This window comes from Carlito syrichta, unplaced genomic scaffold (assembly GCF_000164805.1).
Source record: "Carlito syrichta isolate Samal-C Ts95f unplaced genomic scaffold, Tarsius_syrichta-2.0.1 Scaffold303111, whole genome shotgun sequence".
NCBI classification, from domain to species: Eukaryota; Metazoa; Chordata; class Mammalia; order Primates; family Tarsiidae; genus Carlito; species Carlito syrichta.
In genome coordinates, this window is record NW_007247207.1 from 1524699 (window position 1) to 1537349 (window position 12651).

The 12651-nt window shown below is 35.6% G+C and overlaps 1 pseudogene; it reads right to left on the reverse strand.

Moving 5' to 3' along the window:
• Positions 1 to 3360: 3360 nt before the first annotated feature.
• LOC103260077 overlaps positions 3361 to 12651 on the reverse strand; it is a 95648-nt pseudogene continuing 86357 nt past the window's right edge.

Genomic DNA, 12651 nt, shown 5'->3' on the forward strand with positions numbered 1-12651 from the left:
ACATCTTCCAGTTATTCTATTGATTTCTGAATTTTTATACCAAATACAATCATTTCTCGGAATCAAGGGGGCATTTGTTCCAAACTGTGTCTCCAGAAGCAGCCAATTGTCCAGTCATTTATATGTTAAGTTGTATAGCAGGTATTGCAGAACTCATGTTACCAAACATACCAAAATCTGAGGATACTCATGTCCCTTATAACAAATAAAGAAGTAGTTGCATATACCCTATATACATCCTCTTGTATACTACCTAATACAACATAAGTGTTATGTAAACAGTTGTTATACTGTATTGTGTTTTTATTTGTTCTGTTTTTATTATTTTATTTTTAAATTTTTGAGTATTTTTTATCTGAAGTTGGTTGAATCTGAGGATGCAAAACCCGTGGATACAAAGTCAACTATATTCTTATTTCTAAAAGCTCTTTCTTGTTTTTTGAGGGCCTCTCTATATAAAAGTACTTTTTATGAGTTCTATGTCTTATAGATGATCTCTGAAGATACAAAGAGATTTTTGAAAGGGCTCTTATGTTACCTGAATTATGTCTGTTTTCTCCAACATGTTTTATTATTTAATAGAAAGATAGATGAGAATGGAAGATCTCAGAATGTACGTGGAGTTTGTTTACTGATGGAAAGTAGCTTTTTTCCTGAGGACCCACCATGTGGCAAAATTTGGAACACCTCTGTTTGTGGTCCAGCTGAGAGTTCATTCCATTTCTTTAATTTTTTAATTTTTATTTTTTTGGAGACAGGGTCTCACTCTGTTACCCAGGCTGAGGCACAATGATGCAATCATAGCTCACTGTAGCCTCAAAACGCCGTTCAAACAATCTTTCTGCCTCAGTCTCCCAAGTAACTAAGACTAAGTAGTGCTGGCTAATTTTTTACTACATATTTTGTAGAGAAGGATCTTGCCATTTTGCCTAGGCTGGTCTCGAACTTCTAGCTTCAGGTGATCCTTCTGCCTCAGCCTCCCAGAGCACTGAAATTACAGGCACGAGCCACTGTGCCAGGCCCCATTTCTTTAGAGGACAACCATTCTAATTTTTCTTCTTCCTGGGAATAAATAGCCCAAATACTATGTGTGGGGATGGGAAATGTGGGTGAGGAGTTAACTGCTTCGCCCTCAGCATTCAGTTTATCCTTGTGTTTTCAACTTCGCTTTGCCCTCTATTAAAGTTATCTATCACATCTGAACCCAAATCGTACTGGGGTCTTGCTGTACAGATTGGTTCCTTTCTCCATTGCAGTTATCTCCTGCAATACTCTGGGCTGCAGTCTCCCTGGTTATTTTAAAAAATTATCATCTTCTAATTGTTGCTGTCATCCAGAAATTGTAGTGAATATCTCATCTGTGAAGGTTCCCCTCTGAGTAGTTAGCCTTTATTCTCTTTTTATTTCTCTACTATAATTTTAATGGGATGCCTAGAGGGGAAGGGAATTTGAAAAAAAAAATGTGCTTAGTATGTGAATGCCATCTGGAATCAAAAGAAAATAAGAATTTTTTTTACCCTGCCATTGATTTTAAAGCATACAGCGATTCATTATAGAAAACCTAGAAAGTCTATGACACATTTTTTTCTAAAGGATCACACAAGAATAAACTTATAAATCCTTTAACTATGACATAATCCAGCTGGGCACAGTGGTTCACACCTGTAACCCCAGCCTCTAGGGCTGGGAGGGTCTCTTGAGCCCAGGAATTCAAGGCTGAACTATGATCACACCACTGCACTTCAGCCTGAGCAACACAGCAAGATTGTGTCTAGATAGATAGATAGATAGATAGATAGATAGATAGATAGATAGATAGATAGATAGATAATCCAAATATTGAACCGAGTTGGACCTGGGTGTTCAAAAAGAAAAGCATAGTCCTCATTTGTTAAATACCTTTTAGTGCCTGGTACTTCACAGCTATTGCCTCGTTGAATATCTATTTTACAGATGAAGAAACAGAGCCTCAGGAAGCAGTTTACACAAGGCTGCACATCTAGTATAGGAAAACTCAATATCCAATGTAGTACCATCTGATCTCTACACCATGCATGTTGCCTATGGGTGGTAAAATTGGTAAAAGGTATAAATGGTGCCCACAGAGGCAAGGTCTGAGTAGAAAATAAAGACCTAAGTATCTAGTTCAATTGATTGTTGCCACAGTCCATGTGTACAACATGCATGATCAGGGAGTTATTTGTAAGTAGAGGGGACTCTTGACAGATCTCTCTTCCCAAGAATGAACATTTCAAGGAAGCTGGTTTAATTGACCTCATGTGGCATACAGGCTGCTGTCTTCCATTTAGTTCTGTGATTGAGAGGCTCTGCTGAACTCTTCCTTCAGCAAATGCACTTATAACCATATTGGCATTTCAGTTTCAGAGAAAAGAAATCATTAATTAAAGTGTACATTATCGAACAGTCACAGTACATGTAGGATACTACTATGGGAATGGCAGTAAATGGACAATCTATTAATCAATTATTGCCACAAGTCCAAACCATACTGACAAATAACATTAGTTATAAGATTTTTTAAAATGGATCTGCTTTACTTATCTCAGTGTCATGGTTTCTTTCCTCAGTTTGAAGTTTTAAAAGACTGACTTTTTTAGGGGCTAATGAAATCAAATATTTATTACTATTTTTAAAACCTATTTCATGACAATGAATCTTACATATGCAAATGGAAAAAATTAGATCTGTAGCTCTCCAGATGGAAGTTATTCAGAACAGATGACATTATCTAGATGTGTACTCTGGAAGAAGGGATAATCATATAGCTCTTAATGATTATAGCTAGTTTCTAATTTACAAGATAAATAACATATATGGGGTAGTCAAAGCACATTTAGGCGGAAGCAAAAAGCCTCTGCTTTCCAGGGAGTGAGGTACAAGGGATACATCTTGTCTTGTTATTTTAATTATTGACTTAATTGTTGCCGGAAGTGAAATTGCCGTGTCTAGAAACCTCGATATAGGCACAGCAGTAAGGAGATACAAGACCATACAAATAGCTCAGAATGCTAGTCTGACATTTTCTCTAGGGAATCTTTTTTTAATGAACACAGCTAATTTTATTCAATTCTCAAAAAAATTATACTCAATATATGTTACCTTTTTTTTGGAATGCTCACAGCCACCCCAGCATCGACCTGCTGGGTTTAGGCTATCCTTCTGCCTCAGGCTTCCAAGTAGATGGAACTACAGATGTACGCTACCATGCCCGGCTAATTTTTTGATTTATTGTAGAGACGAGGTCTCACCAAGTCGCCCAGTCTGGTCTCAAACCCCTGAGCTCAGGCAATCCTCTTGCTTCAGCCTCCCAAAAATGTTACCTTTTATACAATAGTTTTATTATTCCATCCTCTTGCGTTGTTCAGAGTCTTGAGTTGCTCAGTTAGGAGCCTGTGGTCTACTATTCTGATTAAGTTTCTTTTCACTTTTCATGGCCAACATCTGACTACTAAAAGAAAGATTTCTGATCCTTTCGATCGCTTGCTGATAGGATGAGACTGCATTGTTACCCATAACTACATGACCTAATTTAGAATCAATCCTAGCATCCAGTCCTGCATTTCTAATCAAATTCACTATCTATCTTTCAGATTCTTCTGGAGTCATGTTCAGTTTATCTGCACTGATGGATACAGCAAAAAGTCTCAAATATGAAGAGTCAATGTCTATGGCCATACCACCTTGAATGTGCTTGATCTCAAATATGAAGAGATGGGCAGTTTCAATGAAATCCTCAAGACAAGCCACCAAAATGAAGTTGTTCACAAGCACATTCCTTCAGATTTTTCTAAGCCTCATCAAAGTCATAGCATAGGATCATTCAACTAATTCTGTAATTGGATCTCTATATGTGTAAGACTTCTGTTGAATACCTTTGACTAGATCTTTAAGCACCTGCCGGCGCTTTCGAACCTCTTTGTTATGACTGCTGTAGTCAAATAGTGGAGACTTTGTGGACACATTGCCCGAATTGCACTAAGATACTGTGGTTGGTAAAGGAAGAGATCAATAATATCATCACGACCTCTGGACCAGTGAATGAGCCATGTTTGCGGCTGAAGAGACTGGAGTGAGAATTCACAGAATTACAACCTGGGCAACATAACGAGACTTCATTTCTATTTAAAGAAAAAATAAAAGAACTCAAAAAATTATTATCTATGGTCTACTTTAATTGTGTAAGGTCTTCCATGGCTGCATCCCAATTCTGCATTAAGATTTCAGAGGCCAGTTATCTCCTAGAAAAAATGAACATAAAGCATTTTTATCTGTTGCTGGAACCAGCACTCTAAAATAAAAAGATTTTCTGCTGCTGCTCCTGAGGAATTCCCACATTCATAATGGAATGTTGCATACCTGTAGAGGGGATTAAAATATTTCTGCCTAAAACCATGTTTGTCTACCAGATAGTCAAACAGCATCAGACCATTCCTGACTGATTGCATTTGCCTTGTTGTTTCTGGATCTTCAAATATCTTCGAAGTTGGTTCTGTTTCTGCCTGAAGCTGTTTCAGTTGTTTTTTCTCACAGAGCATGAGTGATATCACCAGAATGAAGTCTTTTGTATACATCCATCACAAAGTCTACCATGCTGGAATCACTGAGAAGATCCAATTTCCCTTCTAGTAATTTTCTTTCATTATATATCAAAACTAGCTCTAGTTGTGCTCTTCACCTCAGTGAATGACAACTCCACTTGGACAGTTGCTTGGACCTAAAACCCTGGAGTCATCCTTGACTTTTCTCTTTCTCTTCCACTCTACATCAAATCCACCAACAATCCTTTATTTATAATCTTTAACATAGGGAATATTTTATCAACTAATACTATTTTCCTCAATCTTTTCCCATTAAGTCAATAAACCTCTAAGAAGTGTCCACTTTTTGCACTTTATAGATTAAGAATTGGTATTTTGTCTGTGATAGTCAAAGAAAGGAAGGAACCCTCCTGGAAAAAAAAATAGAATATTTTTGTTGCACTTAATTGGGAAGGAAAGACATGAATGAGAAATTCAGACCAACTCTAGCAAAGTTCAGTCTAATTTTAAAAAGAAAAATAAGTCATGCATAAATTTCCAAAAGTTTCTACCTAACACCCACATATGAAAGGCACATTTACCTTTGACTTTTCTCTAAATACCGCTACAAACTTGAAGTACACTTGAAATGTAAGCAAGGTCAGTAAAATAATCTACAGACCTAGGGAAGTTATTAGAGTTGGATCCATGCTAGATGACACTGGCCAATGAAATCATTTTTTAGATGGGCGCAGTGGCTCAAACCTATAAATCTAGAACTGTGGAAGGCTGCGGTGCGAGGATTGCCTAAATCTAGAAGTTCAAGACCAGCCTGGGCAATGTGGCAAGACCTCATCTCTACAATAAATAAATAATTAGCCGTGTGTGGTGGCACACGACTGTAGTTCCAGCTACTTGGAAGGCTGAGATGGAAGGATTGCCTGAGCCCAGCAGGTTGAGGCTGTGGTAGCCACGAGTGTGCCACTGCACTCCAGTCTGGGCGACAGAGTGAGACTACAACTAAAAAAATATATCATTTTCATAAGATAGAAAACCTCAGTGATGTAAGGTACTATGATGATATAAAATGTTGTACCAGAGCTATGTCTCTTGGAATAAAGATGCTGGCAAAGCAGAAGAAAGAGAGAAAGAGAGGAAGAGAGGAAGAAGGGAAGAAAGGAAGGAAGAGAGAGAAAGAAAGGAGAGAGAGAGACAGAAAAAACTAAATTGTCATTTAGTAGAAACTGCCAATTGCCTCTGTGCTGAAGTTAGAGCTCAGCTCACTCAAGAAATGAAACATGAAATTACAGATGATGTAATGCAATTTCAGAACCACATTTATACTCAAAGGGAAATGGAGAATTGAGGCCATTATGTAGGTAATGAAGACATATCTTTATTATTTAGGAAACAAGAAAGACAATCTTTGTACAGGGGCGGGGAGTACTATATGAAGACTCGAGGATGCCAAAAGGCCAACTATGACATCATGTAACAAGGCCAAGGAAGTCACATTTGATGGTAAAATATACATGAACGTTCAGTGATACAGTACTTTATTTGTGATAATTAGCAAAGTATTGTACTTGAGAGCATCAAAATATATATTACTCACAAGTAGTTCAAAGAAAAGTACACTTTAAAATTATAAATTGGATTTTACCTTCCAAATTTTATGCATTTATTTATATTTTAAAGTAGTAGCTACATTTTAAAATGATATGGCAATTAGAGTTGAAATTCAGAAATGCTATTTTTAAGCATCTCTGACTTTGCAAGTCAGGAATAATTCCACGGACTGATTTTATTGTGAATAAGAATGATCATAACTTCAACTCTGTCTTGCTACCACTGTGACTGCTAATAGCAATGTGCTGATATGAACACTTTTTTAAAAAAGATGGAGGTCACACTGTGCTGCCCAGGCTGGTCTTGAACTTCTGGCCTCAATCGATCCTCCCACTTCAGTCTCCCAAAGTGCTGGGATTACAGCCATAAGCCACCATGCCTGGGCTGATATAAATACTTTCTTGTAAAATGTGAAGTCTTATTTCACCAAAGAGTACAAAGTAGGCTATAAAGGACCATGGCTAAACACATGAACTATGGAATCAGAGACATTTGTGGGAATCCTACCCTCAGTGTCTCTCTGTGAAAATGATTTCTAAACCCCTGAACCTAAATGTCTTTATTCACAGTCTAATAAAGGTACCAACTTTGTAAGTAATATAAGGATTCAAAGAAATAATAGAATATTTAACACATGCCTGACCCATGAGATGTTTGATTTTGTTTTGTTTTGTCAACCCAAATAATAAACAGAGATGAAGACTCTCTAAAAGAAAATGATCTTTATTCGAGAACAGGCATTGCAATAGGAATAAGTATGACTTGGTAAACTACGTGTGTGTATTCCCCTTGGGACACCCATTCCAAATAAATATCATTTTGTTTTAGAAAGCCTCTCTCTCCATCTGTTATTTAGGATGGCAGTTTTATTACATGTTAATGAAAGTTATTTCAACACCAATTTAATAGATAAAGTTTGGAAGCACAAATTCAGGGAGAATAAATAGACCCTTAAAATATTACATTAAAAATGTCCTTCATGATGAAATAGATGGCCTGATATGCTCATTCAAAAGTCATCTTTGCAAATCTCTACCTGTGAACATTTTTTGGCAAATAGATGAGTTCAATAGGTTGTTTTCAACAAAAGTTCTAACTCAAAGAAGAGTAATGCTGGATTCATTCATGTATTCAACTATTATATTTCCTTTTCTCGAATGTGAACTAAGAAAAGAAGGAAAATTCTTGTCTGTGGGAGGCACTTGAGCTGAAACGTCATTTGGATTAAGGCTAAGATGGCCAAAGTGGACCAAGTAGGAGATAAAGAAGCAGAGGAGATGCTTGAGAGAACAAGCAAGAGTGAAAACAAGGGCCAATGAGAGCAAAAAACAGAGAGGTACAGGCAGAGGAGGTTAACAAGGCCCTGACACATGGGGCAGGGTCTTGATTTAAGATAGATTATCTTCCCGCACACCGTGATGACCTAAGTTTCTGGGAGATTTCTTTGATGCTCCAAATTATTGCCACAAGTCTCTCCATTTTGCCTACCCTGGTTTTGAGGGGTTTTCTGTACTTTACAACTGTAAGAGCCTGGTACGTAGTAAATACTGAAAAATGTATTCTTTGGACCTGATATCTTTACTGGGTTCTCTTTTGACTTAAGGTGGAATCCCTTTCTTGGAGATATTCTAGAATATCAGTGACTCTTATCCTAGTGAGTTGGAAGGATAAAAAAAATAAGGGTACAATTTTGGGAGAGGTAGGGGTAAGGGACTTGATTCTTGGTATCATTATTTCATCTTATTACTGAGTTTGCTGGTTGGTAAGTGGACATGATGAAGACAGCACAAACATCTAGCATTCAACTTAGGTACAAGAGGGAGGAATCAGAAGTAGGAATATTTTTGCCTGACATGCCATTATTTGTCTAAATAACATGATCATTTAGACATGTGTTATCTGTTTACAGTTTGGATAATGAAGAGATGCCTAGGGATGGTCCAGTAAGAGTGCATAGGATTGCATGGTGGCTCATGCCTATAATCCCAGCACTTTGGACAGCAGAGGCGAAAGGATTACCTGAGTCCAGGGGTTCGAGACCAGCCTGGGCAACATGGCAAGACCTCATCTCTACAATAAATCAAAAAAATTAGTTGGGCGTGGTGGTGTGTGCCTGTGGATCCAGCAACTTGGACAGCTGAGGCGGAAGGATCATCTGAGCCCAGCAGGTGGAGGTTGCTATGGTTGTGAGCATGTCATTGCCCTCCAACTTGGATGACAGCAAGTCTTCAACTCAAAAAAAAAAAGATTGCATAAGACAATATTCCTGTTTCCACCCTGACTTTCTGTATTTTATCATTTATATGGTAGCTATTTAACCTTCTTACCATCATATAGCATGGTAGAGTGTACTGTGCTAGAGTGATGTAATCATGTTTCTTTACTGACTATTAATATGATTTTTTAAAAAGTCCTGGACACTGTAAACAGAAACTGTTTTAAGCTAATATATAGGAGTGTCAACACACAACTGCATGAGTTAGTTAATGAAGGTTAAAGTTCCACACTGCTAAGGAAGCGTTATATTTAAGAGTTGCAGAGAATTATCTATGAAGTCTCAAAATTGAGCTCTAGGAAATAAATATTTTATACAATTGCAAGTTGAGACTAACTCTCCAGATATTATTTGTTGTCTTAAAATACTTAGCACTTCATTTATCCCTCAATAATTACTATCATTTATTAAATAACTATTACTATTATTAAAGGACCAAGTACCATATATAATAATAACTATTATAAAGTTATTATTTATACATATAATACAGAACTTTATTAGTAGTAGTACTGCATATAATAATTTAAATGTTAACTATCCAAATTTTTATACACTATCCAATGCTTTACAATATATAGCATTTTATCCCAAAATAATGACTAGCACTTATTAATATTGGTATTTAGTATGAGTAGTACCAGTATTTAGCAATCATTCACCAAACAACAATCACTATTATTTAGATACAAAACATGTTACATACAACATTGTATAAATAGTCATTATTTATATGTATTATATAGAACTATATTACTGGAAATAATAATATAACATTGTTTATTCATAAATCATGATATTTATAAATAAAACCCTAAGTATACTCAAGTAAAACTTTAATACATTTATAATAATGTACTGCTATATAGTAATAACAATTATTTCAAAATATTTTTAAAATATAGGAAATAGAAAAAGGCAAAAAACCCTTTCTCTATTTCTTTTGTTGATATTTAAGTCTATTTCCTTTTGGTCTTTTTCCTATACAAAAGTTGTGTTGTTGCTGTCATTTTCTTTGGTTGTGATTACAAGCTATAAAATTTTGTGTTCTACTTTTTAAAGATAATGTTACAGCCATAGCGTTTTTCAAGTTTTTATCGAATCTTCATTAAGACAATTTTTATCATAGTACAACACAGTTGACCCTTGAACAGCATGTTTTTGAACTGCATGTGCTCACTTATACCTGGATTTTCTGTCTGTCACCCCAAAACAGTAAGACCAACCCTTTCTCTTCCTCCTCCTCCTCAGCCTACTCAACTTGAAGATAATGAGGATGAAGACCTTTATAATGATCCACTTGCACCTAATGAATAGTAAATATATTCTCTCTTATTATTTTCTTAATAACATTTTACTTCCCCTGGTTTATTTTATTGTAAGTCTACAGTGTAAGATATATATATATTAAAAAAACATTAAAAATGTGAATCAATTGCTTATGTTATCAGTAAGGATTCCAGTCAATTATAGGCTATTAGTAAAGTTTTTGGGAAGCCAAAAGTTATATGCATTTTTTACCATACCAAAGGTAGGTGTCCCTAAACCCTGTGCTGTTCAAAGGTCAACTGTATTTCATTATGTGGTGGTAGCACATTATCTATAATTTCTAACTGGAAATTTAAGTTCTTTCTAAATAATTTGTATGCTTATTTATAAAATATTTTTAGTAACTCTTCATTAGAATGTAGGAATATCTTCCTATAATCTATATAGTTTATTCTTTTCGATGTGCTTAGTTTAATCACCCACTATAAGCCTTTTTAATTCATATGAAATTTAGATATTTCCACTTAAGATACAATGGGATTTACTAGAAAATACTAAAAAATGACTATTCTGAGACTGTGATCTGATTCTTGGGGACTCAGTCACTGTTGCTAATGGTATTTTGTTTTTTGGAGGTTGTCTTTCTAGAACTGTCTGGGGAAAATAATTCAGTATTAATATTTAGAATATTTTCTCTATTGGTACTTTGTTTAAACTTTGCTAGTTTTTTTAAATAACAAAAATGACACGTTTTAACAAGTCAAGCAGTACAGAAACACTTAAGAAAGTTTAGTAATCTGCACTCTACTCCTGGTGACTTACACCTGCTCCCACAAGATAACTCATGTTAACAGCTTGCTGCATAACCTTCTCAACTCTCATGCAGATGGATGGATGGATAGATGGATGAATGGATAGATAGATAGATAGATAGATAGATAGATAGATAGATAGATAGATAGATAGATAGATAGATTAGATAGATAATGATATAATAGACGGATAGATGGATGTTATCTATGTATTACTTTTCAAAGTTGAATTGAATTACAGTAGCAATGTGTAGTGTGACATTGCGCTCAAAAGATGGCATTAATCAAATAATGCTACCATCACCATGCGACAGACAGGACACTCAAAGAAAGTGGTGGAAGCGCAGTTGTCGTTCGAGGAGCACAAGACCATTTTGAAGTGGGATTTGAAAATTAAGAACATTGCGGAAGTACAGTGTCAACGGAGGTGTGAGTATGCAACAGAAGCTCCAACACACCTAACAATTGTACACTTTTGTGATAAGTTTAAGACACAGGGTACTGTGTGATGTGCACAAGGGAAGATCCAGGAGGCTGAGCACAGCAACAAGTCCTGCAGTTGTTCGCTGTAATCAGAAGTGTCTCGATGCTGATGGTAACCACTTTGAGCACCTCTTGTAACTGCAGAAGTCAAATGTGACTTATATTCATCTTTTGCTATCAATATATATTGAGTAGTGCGATTTTGATACACTTCTTTCATTTCTTAAACTGTGTATACATTTTTTTGGCACCCTCTGTATATAGCATGCACGTGTGCATATACTTCGAGATAATTTGTTTTGTCTTTGAAAACACTGACGTCTTTTTCACTTAGTAATAAGACATAGACATATCCTGAGCAACATTATACACCTAACATCCTTTAAAATATATACATATGTATACACATGGGGGGGCAAAGAGACAGAGAGAGACAGAGAGACAAAGAGAGTTTATTCAGACCAACCTTAAGGATTTCAACCTGGGAGAATAAATTCAAGTTACCCTGAGTACACACTACCCTAAGATGTTCTTTAATAGCTGCATAATAGTACATGGTGTGGATATATCATTACTTATTCAAATATTATGGACATTCAGGTTGTTTAGAGGTGGATATTTTGTCCTTGTAAATAATGCTACATAAAAATTCTCAAATATATATCATTACATATTAATTTTTATTTTTATGGGATATATTACTCCAAGCTCTTAATAATTGACCATCTGAAGTTGAAAACTGTCTTGCTTAACTTGTACCTTCACACTATGAATGAGATTATGTATATTTTCAAGTGTTTCTTGACAATCTATGTTTTCTCTTCTATGAATTGCCCATTCTTTCATTGGGTTGTTTTTCTTTTTCTTTCTCTTAGTAGGAGAAATGTATATGTAAGGGGAAATGACACTTGGTCTATCACATATAGTGCAATTATTTTGCTCCAATCTCCTATTTGCTTTTCAATCTATGACATCTTCTCTCACATAATTTTTAAAAATTTGTATGAAACTTTATTGTTTGGGAGTGTACTTCAGTCAGGAGGAAATTATGTCAACATCATTTATTCAATCGATCATGCATTGCTCTGAATTGAAATGTCAGCTTGGCTATATATCAAACTACCATATATCCTTAGATTTGCTTTTGTTCTTTCATTTTATTACATTGCTCTGTTAACATTTCTACTATGATATATCATGGCAGTGTGTTCTATATGAGAGTGAATAAGTAATTAGTTAAAATAATTGTCACTCTGTTGACTATGAATATGTTACTCTAAAATTCTTCCAACATTACCCCATAGACACTATCAATAAAATATAAAGTGCTCTATGTTAATGTACAGGAATGCCACTTTATCACAGTAGCTTTGTAGTACATTTTAATATTTGGCAAAGCAAGATGGTACCTATCCCCTGCACATATGTCCAAGTGTACACATATATATCTTCCTCTAAAATTATTGACTTTTCTTAAATATGGATCCCTCCAACACTTCTACACTGTTGGTGGGAGTGTAAACTAGTGCAACCTCTGTGGAAAGCAGTGTGGCGATTCCTAAAAGCTCTAAATATCAACCTCCCATATGACTCCGCATCCCCCTACTGGGAATATACCCTGAAGAACTCAAATCACTCTATACAA